The 18,435-nt window shown below is 47.2% G+C and overlaps 1 protein-coding gene across 1 annotated transcript in view; it reads left to right on the top strand.

Moving 5' to 3' along the window:
- The window catches only part of LOC144770517 (GTPase KRas-like), a 214,154-nt gene that overhangs the window by 31,892 nt on the left and 163,827 nt on the right, over positions 1–18,435 (top strand). The window lies entirely within an intron of this gene.

Here is an 18,435-nt window from a genome sequence, read left to right as displayed (position 1 = left end):
TACTTTTTCACCATGTTTCTGCTCAGATTTGAAAAATTTGTGCCTGACAACAACAAGGCTAGGTTTGATGTCAAAACGTAGTTCAAGTAGTTTCACAGTTTGATTGTAATCATCTAAATCTTCCTCTTGAGGAGCAGGTACTAAGGGGGTAAATGTTTAAAAATTGAACGTCCTTCAAACCCCAGACTGTTTAACAAAAGGTATTTTTTCCTTTCTGCCCTGTACCTGGACGCACCAATAGCCCCTAAGTAAGTGGTGAAAGCGTCAAACCACTTTTTCCAGACAATGGGAGGTTCACCTGGAAGATCAAGGAGTGGCGGAGGAGGAGAAACAGCCTGTAGACTCATATTTGTATAGATGTTGAAATTTCTTTCAAAACACAGGAGGGAAACACAGTCAAGAACACAATGTTATTGATGGCAAACGTCTCCCACCTCGTGAAAACAAGTGACTCAGGCGGTTGTAGTCAAAGTAAATCAAGACTGTCTCCTCGTTTTGTAATAATAAAAGAACTCAGGGAAGGCACATTGACTCCTTTATAGAGTTGAAACTGTTTCCTCACTGCGTGTTTCCATTGACTACTCGTTACATGAAACAACAACAGGTTGAATCCACTCACCTAGTGGTGGTCGTCTCGTGAACAGTTCCGCTATTGCGCTTTTGTTTACACACTGAAAACTAGTTTGCACGTCGGTAGTGTAACATTAAAACTGTTAGAAAAAAAAACGAAAAAAAAATGATCTCCAAAATGGCCTCCAACGTTGCGTTTCAACACCAGGACGCAGCGTTCCAGTGACGTTTCCGGATTCAACTTACGTTAGTTGCGTTGGGGAGTCGTATTCACTCCGATGGCTGGGCGTTACTCAATACGCCAAGAGCGTAGGTCAGAATGCGCAATTTGCGTTACTGACGTAAGCAAGCAGGCCGATGCTCGCACTGAGTGGAAACTGCTGCCGCTTCTGTGAAGGAACACAAAAACAAGTACAGTACCTTATTTTCCTTTTCTTTTAATATCAGCGAGGTCTTAGATGAATGGCATAAGTTCGCTGGTGCTTCTAACTGCTCGATTTCTCGAGGGGTCAATCGGTATTTCTTGGTACTTAGCGTCTTGTTGCATCTGGGTGCTTCTCCTTCCAAATCGGCGAGGTCATAGATGAATGGCACGGGTTTGTCGGTACTTATGACAGCTCAACGTACTCGCGAGGGGTCAGTCGGTCAGATGGCCTTTTAGCACTTAGCGTCTATTGGCAATCAGGTGCAGCCGACGCTTCAGGTTCGCCGAATGTTGTTCTATAAGTACACGCGTGGTAAGCAGACACTTGTTCAAGGATCGTCGCCAAATATTTTGTAGTAAATAGCTCACAGGCAGGTTGATTTGTAAGCTGGTTTATTAGAACAAGTGCTGCGCAGCAGCTCACTCAGCCAGTGAATAATCAATACAGTTGGTAATACAAAAGGTAATTCAAAACAGCATTCTAAACGGAATCAGAGACTCAGTGGAAAGAACACAGAGTGTGGAAGGTTCTGAAAAGACTAGAAGGTAAACCTGACAGAACACTACATTATGTATGGTGTCCGACCCCGACAAATTGAAGAAATACCCAAGATTGAACATTCAAATAGGGAGTCACCCCGCCAAGTTTGTTCTAGACTCAGGAGCGTCCTTGAACTACATATGTGCCATGGAATACCAAAGCATGAAACCTCAGCCGAAACTGGAACCGGCCGCTGTTCGAGTCTACACCTGGATGTCCAGGAAACCCCTACCATGCCTGGGACTATTCCGCACGACTCTGACCTATAAGGACCGACCGATCCAAGCTCACATCCATGTGATCGAGGGCCCAGACGCAGCGGACTGCCTTCTCAGTCTGCCGACAGCAGAACGCCTCAAACTTGTCGAACTTTTATACACGGTAGATGACTCCCAAGACATTGTCAACAAGTTCCCGAATCTCTTCAAAGGCCTTGGGAAGCTCAACCAGTTCAAAGTCAAACTGCACATCAACGAACAAATATCACCGATCGCGCAACATCACAGGAAGGTGCCGTTTCATCTGCAACAGGCAGTAGATGACGAGCTACTGGACTTGTTGAGGACAGATATCATTGAACGATTCACAGGACCCACACCCTGGGCATCACCAGTAGTGCCCGTGCCCAATAAGGGACAAGACCACAAAGTGCGCCTGTGTGTGGGCATGCGTGCCCCGAATACGGCTATTGAGAAGAACAAATATCACCGATCGCGCAACATCACAGGAAGGTGCCGTTTCATCTGCAACAGGCAGTAGATGACGAGCTACTGGACTTGTTGAGGACAGATATCATTGAACGATTCACAGGACCCACACCCTGGGCATCACCAGTAGTGCCCGTGCCCAATAAGGGACAAGACCACAAAGTGCGCCTGTGTGTGGACATGCGTGCCCCGAATACGGCTATTGAGAGGGAACGACATCCTGGACCTCATATCAGTGATATGATTGCTCGCCTCAATGGGGCAACTGTTTTCTCGAAGCTGGATCTCAACAAGGGATACCACCAACTGGAACTACATGAGAAATCCCGCTACATTACCACCTTTACCACCCATCAAGGCCTGTTCCGCTATAAACGTCTAAACTTCGTAATATCCTCAGCTGCTGAGATATTTCACTAAGCTATTCAGTGGGTCAGCCAGGGCATCCCAAATGACTTTAACTACAGTGACGATATCCTGGTCTTCGGGGAAAATCAAGCAGAACATGACCAAGCCTTGGAGTGTGTCACGCCTTACTCGGCGCTAACCTCACACTCAACCCGGATAAATGAGAGTTCCACAAGTCCACACTAAAATTCTATGGACACATCTTTTCAAAAGATGGCATGAAACCAGACCCTGAGAAAGTGTCTGCCCTTGCAGACACTCCACAGCCACAAGACATTAGTGACCTCCGGTCAATCCTGGGGATGGCAAGCTATTGTGCCAGTTACATTAAGGACTACGCTACCATCAGCTACCCGTTAGAGAACTCATCCGCCAAGGTCAGCAATTCCTGTGGTCACCTGCGTGTGAACATGCGTTCAATAAAATCAAGAAGGCCGTGAGCACTGCTATTAATTTGGCATACTTTGACACCAAAAGAAAGACTGAAATCACTGTGGACGCCAGCCCTGTCTGTTTAGGCGCCATCCTGGCGCAGTACAACCATTAAGCGGACCAACGTCATGTTGTCCCTTATGCCAGTCGTAGTCTCACTGACACGGAGAAGGCTTACTCACAACCCGAGAGAGAGCCTCGCGGTTGTGTGGGCCTGTGAACATTTTCACCTGTTTGTATAAGGGAAACACTTCACACTCATCACAGAGCACAAAAGCGCTCATCACCATCTTTGGTAATCCACGGGCGAAGATGCCCCCTCGACCAGAAAGATGGGGTCTAGGCTTGTAAGACTATATCTACACCATAGTCCATAAACCTGGAAAGGCAGAAAACCCAGCGGACTACATGTCACGGCACCCGCAGTCTCACACCCTAGAACGATGTTCCGTAGCAGAAGAGTACATTCACTTCGTCATTGACAATGCGTGTCCTCCGGCGGTGCCACTAGAAGCTATTCGTGAAGCATCTAACCAGGATCCCAGAATTCAGGCCATCATGGCCCGGATACGTACCAGCTCATGGAGACATCCGGACGGCAGTCACCAAGATACAGCTGCTGATACTCAAGAAATCGTGGCATTCAAGCACGTCCAAGAAGAGCTATCAATCAGCACGGATGGGTTATTGCTGAGAGGAGGGAGGATAGTCATTCCTCAGCGACTGCGACAAGGGGTCATCAACCTAGCTCACGAAGGACACAGAAGAGTAGTAGCCACCAAGAAAGCACTCCGATAACGCGTCTGGTTCCACTCGCTTGATCAAATGGTGGAGGCCACACTTCAGGACTGTGCTTCATGTCAGCTAGTGAGTCGAGACGAACCGCCAGCCCCTCTGCAGATGGCTGAACTACCAGACTGGGTGTGGCAACCAGTGGCCATTGACTTTTTTGGTCCTTTGAAATCAGGCCGATATATCATCGTCATCATGGACGAATACTCTCGGTTTCCAATTGCGCATCAAGTATCCTCCACCAAAGCGACGGCCGTCATCCCCGTCATTGATGAAACGTTTGCAGCATGGGGAATCCCTACGGGAGTAAAAACAGATAATGGACCACCGTTCAACGGTCATGAATTTGCCGAATTTGCAAAACATCTCCACTTTAAACATCAGAAGATTACTCCCTTATGGCCTCAGGCCAACAGCATGGTTGAACGATTCATGGGGACCCTCAAGAAGACGGTTCAGCAAGCAGAACTCGCCCACCGCGACATCCAGTAAGCATTGAATGAAGTATTGAGGGCATATCAGACCACGCCGCACAGTACTACGAACCAATGCCCTGATGCTCGGGCGAGTCCCTCGCACGCGGCTGCCAGTTTCGAACACTGTCATGCAATCTAGAACTGTGACCACTGATCATGATACCCTGGTGAAACTGGACCAGGAAAAGAAATCAAAGATGGACTATGCTGATCAACGCAGGCATGCGAGGCAGACGGACATTCAGGAAGGAGTCTGGGTGCTGGTGAACCGCGACCGTAGAACAAAGGCGGACAGTCAATACCGCGCACACCCACTGCGAGTCTCCAATCAGAAAGGAACTATGATCACGGCTGAGTCTGAAGGCAAACGCATAACCCGAAACGTGTCCCATTTCAAAAGATGCAACCCCTCTGCTCACACTCTGGTCCCGGACTAGCACGGACTCGTCGAGCCAAGTAGGAAACCGTGAAGGACACGTCCCAGCCCAGTAAGTCGTGAAGATGCCAGGGATTGCCACACTTCTGAACAAGCACAAATCAGCCGTCCACGACGAACAGCCAAGCAACCTGTGCGACTCATTGAAGAACTCTGAGAGACAGTAAGCTTTATTGTACAAAAGGGGAAGGTGTCATGTCGCCCCTGCCTGACCCTGATGTTGGGACAGGGCAGGCGGAGGTGGAAGGGGAGGGGCCGGAAATAGGAGAGGGAAACGGCAGTAGAAGGATGACAGAGCCTGAATAAAGAAGGTGCCTCCAAAGCTCTGTGGTGCGAGTCTTCCTTGGGTTGGGGGGTGGGTGGGGCCTGAATACATTACAATACTCCTGGTTTTTATTAACCCATACAGGACCATTCAAAGATCGGCTCAGTGTGCACACTTGTCGGTGAACATCTTTGAATAAATCTTTTCTTTGTAGACAGACTGAAAAACTTCTGAAGTTTTACGGATCCTGTCTGATGCATGGAATTGTTCTACAGGTCAGGAACCTGCAGGTAAATGAGTATCCACCAGACAGTTTGTTACCACAGGTAAGTAACTTTTTCTGCTGACGGATACTGCATATTTTCACCTGTAGTACAAGTTTCAAAGCTATACCCTGCCCAAGAGGCGAGTGGATGGATAGCTAGATATAGATCTAGATAGAAATATGGTGAGGGGAGAGGAGTTGGCCTAACAGCCAGGGCGGTCGACCTAGAATCTGGGGAGCTGGGTTCGAGTCTCGTCAATGACGCTGAACATCCTGTGATTCTGGGCAAATCAAAAAAAAAATTAATGTGTCCTCATGTAATGCAACTGGTGCTATGTAAAGCGCTCTGATACGGTATTCGGGTCAAGATCGCGCTATATAAAACTCTGGGTAAATAAAATTAATTTACCACAAAGCGATCTATGCGGACGCGTAACCTGTGGGGGTGAAAGTAATAAGAATAAAGGCGCTTCAGTGGGTTCAATGACCTCCAGATATCAACCAGTCTCCAATGCCTCATCCAGTTCCCTACGGCCCTGACGTTTGACATGTCCGTAGTTTGTTGCAGCGACGGGAAGGACCTGTCTAGGTGTGTGTCCAGTACCGCGTTGAAGTCACCCCCAGCAGCCAGGGGACTTCACTCCATCAGTATGCCACGCCGGATAGGGCATGCTAGAATGCTGTCTTTTCCATATTCGTGTCCTATATGGAGCCAAGCACCATTTGCTGACCGTTCAGGTAGCCTTTTGTCAACACGTAACGGCCGTGTTGGTCTATTTCTATCCCCTCAGGAGTGTATAGGGTGCCTGGGAGGACCCATATTGGGGTCCTTCTGGCATAAGAGTACCCTGTGGTGATCCACATGCAATAATGTGATGTCAGTTGTGATTTTATCTGTGCGCCCCTCTTTCAGGGACATGCGGGTTTGCGTCCGGGAGACTCCAATTTGTGCCACCGCCTGAAGGACGGAGTCTATTTTTTTTTTTTTATTCCAACATGGGGGATGCGGGTGCTAGGATGCCTCATGATTTTACCCTGGTGGCTTTCCGGTTGCAGTTGGATGGGGATTTCCCATGCCAGTCCCCATGCGCTGTCAGCCCATCCTTGTATTTTGTCGGGGAGGTGCCTCTCACTCAATGCTTGGCTGGTGTGCGGCTAACGCAGGTCGGCCTGTCTACTCTTCTAGACAGATTGTAGTGATGCGATGAATGAGATCACTCTGGATTGCATATCCTGTTGTCTCTTTCCTTTTATTCAATCGCAGATTAGTGGCTTGGTGTCAATGTTCATAGCCCGTGCTCTGGTGATCACTGGACGCTGCATTGGCAGTTGTACCTAGTGAGGCATATACAAAACGCTGTCAAACCGCCTCTACAGGTAGGGTTTTAGGGCAATAGTTTGGCTAGTCCCACTGCTTGCTGTATGGTGGCTTCGTTAAAATGAGCCCTGGTCTTCTGTTCCGGCACTTTTTTTGGGCCCAAAAAGCCCAGGCCCGTCTACTTCTTTCGCCCCTGACAGCAGGCCCTTCCACTATTGTTTGCCTCGGCTGGGAACACAAGCTTTGATATGGGGCACAACCTCTGGGCTGGCTGGTGCGTCCTCTCTCACTACAAAGGCCTTTCATAAATGATGCACGTTGGAGGGCAGAGACCTTTGGTGGCACCGCTGTGTCCACTAATCTTGTTGGGTGTGGCAGCGAACCCTCTGCGCACCAGGTCTACTCTCATCCGGGCGCCGTCTCCGGGAGCAGGCCCTAGCAGCGTGCCCCAGTTCATTTCCACAGGCGGGATTTTTGCGCCAACTAAGCTCTTGCTGATCTAGTGGTCTAGCTTGTGTAAAGTGGCCTGGTGTTGCCTGTGCTGCCTGACTCCCGTTGCCAGTGAGAGTTGTGAATTCGCCTTCTGCCGGATTTGAATAGCTCATCTCAGGCAGTCGCTGCAGGATTCTTGCAAGCGGATCTGGGCTCGGACAGCCCCTGGGTTCCGCCGGTGCCCCGGAAAGGTCCACTGCACAGGTTCCGGAAGTGTCCACTGCACAGGCTTCGGATCCCCAATTCACCCCCCCAATGCTGAGGCATGCTGGTTCGCTGCTGCTGCCAAGCATACGCCGGTGTGCCTATACGTGAGATAGTCCCCGGGCCCTGCCGGTCACTTAGCAAAGAAAGGGGGCAAACCTACCATGGTCCGAGCCGCCACTAGGCAATGCGCTCTTTTGTGCGATAGCGCTGTGTAAGTTTGGGTGGCGTGGCTCACTGGCTCTCGCGCCTGCGCTTACCACTTATCCAGGCCACAGGCCCGTCTGCCACTACCTCAGCCACAAGCAGGTCTCCCAGCAAGGCGGCATCTTCTCTATACGTTCGCTGCTACAGCACACCTACCGTGTGTCCCCGGGGCATGGCCCCGATCATCCAGCCAGCTTGCTTTGTTCTATTAGTAAGCCCGCAGTCTGCAGTATAGGTGGTAGTTGAGGAAGGCACCCATAACGTCCAGAGCCTCTTCCTGGCAGTCATCCAAGCAGGCCACTGCTGCCTGCCCGCACCAGCTGTGCAGAAAGCTTGTTCAGGAGGTGAGATGGCACCAGTGGTCATGGTATTCGGACGGAAAATCAGGCCATGATGCGGAGCAGTTTAAAGTGCGACCTCCGTCTTGGCTAGTTATCCATGCCCTGACCTGTGCTTTTACCCACAATGCAATCCTATGGGAGGAAAAGTCAAGATGCATAAAGGTAGGTGCATTCTATTTCAGGGGTTCACCTTCGGGGATCGTAGTGGGACAAGGTTCAAGGTACTGCCAGCAGTTCCTCGGGAGCTGCCCGGATTCTACTAGGAGCATGGTGCTGGTAGCTGCTGTGCTACGGAGAAGGAGGGCTGCCTGAAAAGAGGCTGCACAGGGAGACTTGTGGGCTAGTCCGAGGGCTCACACACTGGCTTTGGCCGCAAGAGGGTCTTTGCGCTGGGTGCCCAAAAATGCACCTTGTGGTCGGGGACAAACAGCTGGCAGGGGCAAAATCAAAGCAGCTGGGCCTCTCTCAAAGTGGGTCTGATGCGGACATCCCTCAACGGCTGCTTGGTCCTGGTGCAGTGAGAGTTCGGACTGGATACTTGCGGTCTGTGTTTGGTGCATGGCGTCTGCTACCCCAGTGGTAGGTGCTGGACTTCTCTGGTTTGTCCTAGTGTTTTCACACTCTGTGGGGAGACCTATCTGACCAGCCATAGCGCTAGTACCTTCTCCTGGTTGTCTGCGGTGTCAGTTGGGCAGAGGACCTGCATGGCGGTGGACCGGACTCTGCTTATGGGTGCCTTCCGAATGCAGGGGAGTAGCTCCTCTATGGGAGACTTTCGGTGTTAGTTGAAGTGCTGATAGACTTGTCTAGGCTGTGGTAGTGCTTCATCTCACAGGACGAGTCACACTTTTGCGATTGGCAACCCGGCCGTCCTCAGCCCTCTTTTGACAAAGTGCTGCTGCACATCTTGCCAAACAGTGACTCTTCTTAGTCCTTCTGTTGATCCATTGAATCTGAGTTCTTGGGTTCAGGAGTGGCACCTGAATACTTAATTTAGGGGTGTTTATGGGGAGTGACAGGTAGGTAGCCCTTTGGCTACTACCCGTTTAGGTTGTTTACACCCTCTATATGACATCTTCCTGTGGGAAGTGGGCATAACTGACCCTAGAAGGCTAATACCTGCCAAACCAACATGGGGGAATCTGAAAAGCAGAGTCCACATCAGCTGTCCTTCCCCAAGGGTGGTGCTGGCAGAGTGTGGGGGCACCTCCTAATCTAACTACTTTTTCCATCCTGTCTTACCACCAAAATGTGGGGTCAGGACATGTCGGTAGGTACCTCCACTTCCTTTAGAGGCCCAGGGTTGCATAACAAACGCAGTAGGGCCTTTGAAGCTTCCCGCCCTGGAATATCTATCCCGCTAGGGGGAGCTGTGAACACCTTCTCCCAGAGCAGGCCTTTGTTCCTGTCCTCCAATTTGAAGGCTCGCCCCTCAGGAGGTCAGACACCGGTCTGTGGTGGCTGGCTGGCCGAGACCAGTCAGTCAACACAATAGTATTCTGTAGGGGTTTTAGGGGACACCTCTGTGTGAGTTTATTAATAAATCCAGTACTTGTATCTGTGTGAATTTATTAAGAAGAGGTGCTGGTATCGAACACCTTGGGGTACAGTGAAGCTGTGGTGTAGCTGGGGAATTCGTATTGACGAGTGTCCAGCCCATCTATTAGTAATGGTTTCCCTGTGCACTGGTAATATCTATGGGTGAACTTTGATATCACCGTGACATATTTGCTCTCGCAGGCAGACATGCAGCTCCTTCGGGGTAAAAAGCAAAGTGCTCCGCTTGTTTGTTATGGGAGGCTCCCGCCATCGCATAGCAATCTACGGAGGTGGGCACCCCGGGAGTTTGCTGGAGCCGGCCCCCAGGGCCATTTACAGCTCCACGTGGCCCCCCTCCCACAGTATTGAGGCCCGGGTAGGTGGTGGGCCACGGGGGTGTGAGGGTTTAGAGGGCCCCCCCACACTTTATTTTCTAATATAGCCCCCGGGGATGTGGCGGTCCCCGGGGGTCTGTAGGGAGCGGGGGGGGCTAGAGCCCCCCCCCATGCATCTATTCAAGGTAGCCCCGGGGAGCATGCATTTAGATCATTGCCCCTGGCCCACCACCTACCCGGGCCTCAATACTGATATATAATGCGAATCCCCCGGAAAATATTTTATAAAAAGCTTTTTTGGCCCTGGTACCCTCTGTGAAGGCCTAGGGGGGGGGTCAGGGTGTTTCTACCCTTCCCCCTTTTCTTAATTTCTGATGTATTTTTAAACCTTTTTTCTCTGTTACTCGGTTCAACCAAGTCCCAAGATGGCGGCCAACACTTCCTCGGTGGAACTGTTGGCAGCCAATCAGATCGCAGGCTCTAGATTGAGTGGGTTTGCGGATCCTCCGCAGCCATATTTGTATGTCTGAGGAATGTTTACATTTCTCAGGAACTGCTGAACGGGTTTACACCATTTAACAAAGAGTGTTGCCTGAACCAAGAGCTACCTGTTTGCCAAATGTGGTGTAATTCCATTCAGCAGTTCGGGCTGCAGCAGTGTCTAAAGTTTCCTATGGAAATTAACATGGATAAAAAGCGTTTTGGGACCCCCCCTTTTTCTCAGCCCCCCTTGACGAATCACCACAACACTTTCAACAAAACAGCTGAAGTGAGCGGGCCATTAATTTTGAGAATTTCTTGAAGATTCGTCAAGCGGTGCCAAATATATTGGGAAGATATGTATTTATTTTGTAGGCAACCTTCGGATGATATATTCCGTCCGGGCTGAGGAGACAGTACCACCTCTGCATGAGAATGGACTGTTGATGTCAGATCCACTGACATCGTTATGACAGAGTGGCAAGTTTTATGCATGGATTACATACCGCAACATGACCGGAGGCTCTATGGAGGGCTTGAAGATAATTGTCTCCATACAGAACCTATTGAGGTATTGTTTGAGCGCCTAAGGACTCCCAAGTTACAGAAGGCTATTGAATGTAGGAGCCCATTGAGGGCGATAAAGCAGCCCATTGCGAGACGTTCCTTACACGCATCCGATGGGAGGCAAGCCGTCCCGTGATCAAGGAGCAATCTGCTCCGTATCGCGTACGGGTAATGGCACATGTAATATCTGGGAGCGTTGCCGTTGGCTGAATAAAAGACTGTGCTACCGAAAGCCAGTTTGCTTGCTGATGTGTGCGTCTCTAATTGTGGGCAACCTTTGGATGATATATATATTTATGTCTATCAGAAGCAATCACTACAATGTCATAAATATGAAGACAGACCAGAATAATCAGCAAGTTCTAACTAAGATAAGAAAGTGGAACGTGTGGAGGACATCACAGACCCCAGTGAAGTAGTGACTACTGAAGCATTTAAACCAATGCGAACTGACTGAGTAGCCTACCATCAGGCCACTGATATCATAATCCTGAAAGAAGACAGCAGGTGTGAAAACTTTGCTAGTAAAGAAAAAAACAAGGCAACAAATTGGACCTAGAAGACATTCCAGGTAAAATAAAGGCCAACACACAAGACCTACAACCATTATCCAGCATCCACTTCGAACTGTAAGTTATATCGGACAGTGCAGGACCTGGCTGAAGTATGGAGGGAAAAGAAAAATGCATAGTCATCTAGGTACAACCCCCACCCACCCCACGAAAGAGTAAGTACGAAAAATAAACAGTGTATTTCCTCTAATCAACAATAGTTGCACTTCTATAGGTTGCAACTCCTTCAGATGATTCCGCTTTTAATAATGTCGCTGCAGGAAATAGGAGACATGAAAAATCATCATAAGGTATAAGGCTATGCAAGCCTATAGCCTTTATTGCGCTAATGTATATGGGCATCTTCCGAAGGGCGTGAGGTACACAGCAAGAGGGGAATAGCCCCTTATGAAGAAGGAGCTCTAACAATAAAGCAGAAGTGTTATAGCTAACCCCAGAGGGCTAGAAATGTGATAACACCCAGTAGAATAGAGTGAAAGGAACCGACCAGGGAGATTGTTTGAAGGGAGCAACCAAGCCCCATTACAAACTAATCCCAATAAAAAGAACCATAATGTTGAAGGAACATGTGTAAACAAGGTATCCACCGTTAGATGGAAGATAGCCATCAACACAGAAGGTGGCAACATGACGGCGCCTTGAGATTAAATATTTAGTCATGTTGATGCCCTGGGCGGTGTATACATGGTGCCTGTGGCACCAAAGGTACAAGACCTTGCTCTAAGCGATGAGTAAGTATCACAGATGTCCTTGCATTTAAGAGTCAGTGTAATAACAGACCGGAAGATCCAGAAAAGAACGCCTTGAACATGACTCGCACGGACTAGGATTGTAGGCAAGATGCCACAGCAAGGAAGACCATCCGGGTACAAGGATGAAGGAAAAATGATATGCTGTAGAGAACACAAGAAAGAATTTGAACCCAAGTACCACCGGTGCCTGAGAGAACAGCCGCAAGAGCCCATCCTGCTTATGTATAGCGAGAGCAGCTACCCAAAGAAGTGCAGGGACACACTGATTGAGTCTCTCAGAAGTAGAATCACCTCAGAAAAAGTAGTAAAAGTAATGCCCCATAGATTGAAGCAAGGGCAAACTAGAGACTCACCATAAATAGGAAAAGTGTTGAGCAATGCAGAAAGCCTCCCAGCGAATTATAATTATAAGCTCCCTATAAGGGACACTAAAAGTACCACAAATGTACCTAGTAAAGTCTATAAGGCATACAGAAGATGCTTTACATAGAGCAGAGATCATAACATCCAGATGTCTATCTCTTGGGCAGGAGTCCCATCTTCAGAGAGAAAGGAAAAAACGTTGCTCCATCAGGTGTTCCATCTACTTGGGGCCACAAAGAATACACCTCTTAGATAGCGGGAGCTAAAAACAGTTATTGACAGGCCGTAAGAAATAATACCTGCACAAAGCATTAACACCTCACTGTGTGCCACCAGGTGGGATGATTCAGATGAAGCAAAAAGGGAGGGGAGGGGGGGACCCTACAGGGTTGGGCCGTGGATAGGGGGGGGGGGGTGTTTGAATCTAACTCTTCTGTAAGTATAGAACTCCACTCTGGTATGGACCCTTCTGTAAGAAGAATCCAAGATGAGCATCCCCCCTTAATGTCCGAGTAAGTGGTAAGCTAGGGAGCAAGACCGTACAGCAGTAGAGCTATTTAAGAGTGTTTCACCCGACTGTCCCTGAAGCGTTGCAATGCAGAATCGCTATATGTGCCGAACAGGCAGACTCCATCGAAGAGCATGTCCTCCAGAGTGCCTTGGACAGCCTCTGGAATGCCAGAGTGGTGTAGCCTGGCATGACTGCTAAGTGCCACTGAATGAGCCATGGCTCTGCCTTCTACGTCCCTGGTATCCATACCACATCTTATTGCAAACTTAGCCGGCTCTCGCCCATCCTGGAGTGTCTGGGTGAGTTTGCTCAGAGTGTCCTCCGGGAGCGAAGGCAGCAGGCATGCCACTAAATCCCTCAATGCATGGGAAAAGCAGCCCAGAACGCATGCAGTGTTAATTGATAAGGCTGAGCTGACGGAGAATATGTTTCTTCTACAAGTTTCCAGCCTTCTGGACTCCATTGTCCAGAGGACCTTCAGTGAGGCCACTGGGGTAAAGGAGACCGTAGTGGCCTAGCACACAACACTTCTTGGAGTTATATCTATGTATATATATATGTGTGTATGTATATATATATATATATATATGTATATGTATATGTATATGTATATGTATGTATATATGTATGTATGTATATATATATATATATGTATATATATGTATATATATGTGTATATATATATATGTATATATATATATATATATATGTATATATATATATATATATGTATATATATGTATATATGTATATATATGTATATATATATATATATATAATTTCCTTGATTCTCCGCGTTCTCAGATTGTATGACGGAAGTCACGGCACCACAACAGTAGGGTAGTTAATTTTAGTTTATTTTAAGTACACTATGTGTAGAAAAGTGCAAAGATGTGTATTATGTATGTATGTATGTATGTATGTATGTAATCAGACCGGGTCCCCAAGGGCGGGCCGGTGTATATGGGCAATCGACAGGTCCACAGGGGCCCCCGTAGCGGGCCTAGCCCAAGCCCCTTATCATACAGTGCTTCCCTGCAGGGTGGCAGAGGCTCCACTTCTGTTTTGCCTCGAAGCACTTTTATCAAGTGGTCAGTGATCACTTCCACAGAGTAGAGCTGCAAGCTTGGGATCGCAGCTGCCCTAGTCATTACCTCAGCGAGGTAGGAGCTCCCATGTAGCAAGGGTGGGGGAGGGCCGAAGGTGGGGAGGACTCAAGGCCACTAGCCTCAACCAGCTCCGTCAGTCATCTACCCCCTCCACACTTCCAACTCCAACAACTAAGGACTGTTTAGAAGGAGGAGGGCAGGTGTCCGAGCCGAACCACACAACTGTTGCTGCACCTGACTGTCCAGTGTCAGTGCAGTGTTGTCTCCGCATCGGAGAGGGTGATCGGCACAGTGTCAATCTGTGCCCCCGACTTCGCTGTCCACGACTTCGCTGTCCACGTCGGCTGATCGAACTTTGGAGTCACAGCTGGGAAGCCCAAAGGGCTATGAACCGGAGTCCACACTGATCCGACTACGGATCCAGAGGACCTAACTGACGCAGTGGGGAAACATGCTGGCGTGGATTCAGTTGTGACTGCTCTCGCCTCCTTGGAGCGCAAACGCAACGGAGGGAGGTGGGGGCCAAAAGATAGCTCAGATGAGGGAATACCACAATTCCCTACATGTCAGTCGTCAATCTGTCTTCCACAGGACCGAGAAGGTTTGAACCACAGGGACATGATAATAAAAAACAAGCATTGGCATAGCCAATAGGTCTCGCCTTTGGGACATTATAAGTGTTTAGCCATGCAACAGTTAATGTTGCACCAAGGATTATGTGCTGCATATTTAAACACTTAAAAAGGCGAGACCTATTGGCTATGCCAATGCTTGTCTTCATTATCACGTATAACTGCATCTTTCAATATGCGAGTTCAGGGTTTGCACTGTACGAAAACAGGTGAATGTATTAACCTGAAACACTTCTCTCTCTGTGTGTGGTGTGTGTGTGTGTGTGTGTGGTTTATTTGGACACAATGTGAGACCTGCGAGTGCAGTATTTATTACTTTCTCCATGTGAGGGAGTGTTTGGATATAGATATATATGTGAGGGAGTGTTTAGATGGATAGATATATATATATATATCTATATCCAAACACTCCATCACATGGAGAAAGTAATAAATACCGCACTCGCAGGTCTCACATTGTGTCTAAAAAACTTCTTTATTACTTATTCCATATACAAAGCAACTCCCAGGTCTGCTAAAAGAACCAACGCGTTTCGTTATCCCCTGATAACTTGTTCACGGTTCCACATTTGCAAATTTTAAAATCACCCCACATCCTATCATGTGACTTGTGATGTCATTCTGACATTATGTTCAAAACACAAAGGATTATGGTGCTCGTAGTCATCTCAATTACTTTAAGAATTGTACAGATATTTATCAACCCTCTACTTCGGTCTCATTTATTAAATCATATTTTAAATGTCATTTTTTTAAATGTCTGTGACATTCTAAAATGCCGGTTTATCTAATTAACTTTTTATTTTAGTTTTATATTTATCATTCAAAATTACCCATGAAGCCTTGCTAATTCATAAATGTTGGTTTAGTATTGAATCCAATATTTCATTGGTACTGTTAAAACGACATTTCTCTAATCTTAATTATGCCGGGCATTTGTAGTTTTAACCTTTCTATTTGTCAGCGTCTTACCAAAGATGGGCACGGAACCAGGTTGTTCCTTATTTAGTGCATGTTATATGTATATGTGTGTGTGTATGTATATGTATATGTGTGTGTATGTGTGTATATATATATATATATATATATATATATATATATATATATATATATATATATATATATATATATACCAATGTAGCTCCTCCTCGAATTTCTAGGTGTCTCAGGTCACAGCCTCGCACACCAGCAAACAAGGGAGAGGGACCACAAACGAATCGGCATAAGTAGTTTATTTTATCCACAGAGATCAGCTACGCGTTTCTGGCAAGTTATGCCCTTGATCACGCTGCAACATGGAAATAGACGAAATGCTTTTTATGCAGTGTTAGAGACACCCCCTCACAGTGACATCATGTATCATGTGATAAGTAAACAGTGAAAAAATACTACCACTGAATGTTAATGCAATCTGAACAGCACAATATATATTTCCAACAAAACCTTTTCTCTTACGCAGAAAAAAGCCATTGAGCCTGATTCCATGGAGTTTCAGTGCTTTATTTAAACAGACAAAATTCATAAGTTGCCTGCAAATATTCTCTGTCCCAACGCGTTTCAACTCTGTTCTCGAGTCTTGTTCACGGGAAAATAATCACTTTGCCTTCTTGAAATGACCATGTTTTTTATAGACCCCTTGATTGCACAATTCACGGAGCCTGCAGGTCATTACTCTTAGCATGCGCAGTGAATACAAATCGGCACTTAGTATTTTCATGCAGCGTTTTAACTTCTTGCACCCACTGCAGAGTGTCATTTTTAAAAGCCAATACAGTGCGCAAAGTCATTGAATAAAATAACAATTCATCAGATTTGCAGGCATACATAACATGATAGTCCATATCTCCTCTTACTTCATTTGGAATCCGTGAGTTTGAAGGGCATTCCAGCTCACATCCTTGCCTCGTGCTCTTTGGTATTATTATTGGGAAATCTCCTCTCTTTTTCTAAAGCATGCTGCGAGTGAGTCGGGCCTCTTTTGACAAAATATCACCACACAAAGTTGCTCCGTGAAAGGGGCCCATACTCAAATAAGGCGGCTTCAATGTGGCAGGCACAGAGCCTCCTGCTCATAAATCCAACAAAACCTTTTCTCTTACGCAGAAAAAAGCCATTGAGCCTGATTCCATGGAGTTTCGGTGCTTTATTTAAACAGACAAAATTCATAAGTTGCCTGCAAATATTCTCTGTCCCAACACGTTTTAACTCTGTTCTCGAGTCTTGTTCACGGGAAAATAATCACTTTGCCTTCTTGAAATGACCATGTTTTTTATAGACCCCTTGATTGCACAATTCACGGAGCCTGCAGGTCATTTACTCTTAGCATGCGCTAAATAAAGGAGATAGCGTCTGGCGCCGTGCTAATTGATAACATAGGGTGCTAGCCGCTTGCTCCTGCAAGCGAATCTCTGCACGCTTTGCCATTGAAGGCAATGGAACGCTTGCACGTTTTTGGCTGAAAAGCCGTACCGATAGCTAAAGGTCTTTTTGCCTAGGCAGGGCATAGGCACTGCATAGGCGAGACCTAAAAAGAGGCACACTGTTCCTATTTTTATATGGACTCCAACATCACGTCCGGTGGACTACATCACTACGGAGTCGCACGACACCCTCTGCTGATACGCAGAGGTACTACTGGTAAGGAATCTGTGGCTAGATGTCTCTTGGATGGAACCTTTTCCACCGCATGTTTTGGATAAAGGATGGATGCTTCTTAATTCCGCTTATCCCATTGGAAAATGGAAGGTTTTTTCAGTGGAATAGACGGTGGTGGACACTCTAATCTGAGACAGTATCCATGTTGTACAATATTCAGAAACAGTTTGTCTGTGGTTTTCTTTTGCCTCTCTTGCAGGAATGATGTTATGCTTCCCCCACTGCCAGAGTAGGTAACACCCATTGTGTTCGTGGCTTGAGCTGATTGCTGTCCTCTGCCTCTTGACTTACGGTGCTGAGGCAGAGGACCGCAACCATATGATCAAGCCACAAACACAATGGGTGTTACCTACTCTGGCAGTGGGGGAAGCATAACATCATTCCTGCAAGAGTGGCTGAGACGATTGTTGCTGCTGTCCTGTAGTTCAATGAGTGGTTTGAAACTGGTTTTGGTCCTAGGGCCTATAGGAATGTCTTCTATATTCTCTTCACTTTTCCAATCCGACCTCCTTGAGTGTCAAGCTTGGACTTCTTCCTTGACAGCTCATGGTCTCAGCCACGAAAAGCTCTAAAGAGCCAGGGCATATCAGTAGCCTTGTGCTGCTAGCTTGGTTTGACGCCATAAAGCCTTCATTAACAATCTCTTGGAAATGGTCCCTGGAGAGGTGGGCCTGGATGATTAATAGGTTCTCAAGTACTCCGAATCTGACTCGTGAGGAAGTCTGCGTGCTTTTTTCTGTGAAAGCTACTCAGCTGTCTTGGTCAGTGCAGTAGTATGATGTCTGGATCATTGATCCATGCCTCGCTGTCTTAGGCATCAAGACAGGAGCGTTGTCATTTCTCTGGTTCCCTTTTTTACGTTTTTGCCATTTTGATGTCATTACATTTTTTCGCCTTTATTCTAAAGTTTTTGTGGGATTGTTTTTCATTTCAATTTTATTACTGTTTTAGTACTTAATAAATACTTTACACATTGTCCTAAATTAAGCCGATCTGCTCCGTGGCATAGCTACCAGAGATTGAACTCCGGTTTATTTAGTAA

The sequence above is a fragment of the Lissotriton helveticus genome, chromosome 7 (genome assembly GCF_964261635.1).
Source record: "Lissotriton helveticus chromosome 7, aLisHel1.1, whole genome shotgun sequence".
Taxonomy (NCBI): domain Eukaryota; kingdom Metazoa; phylum Chordata; class Amphibia; order Caudata; family Salamandridae; genus Lissotriton; species Lissotriton helveticus.
This window is presented reverse-complemented; position numbering and strand designations above follow the sequence as displayed.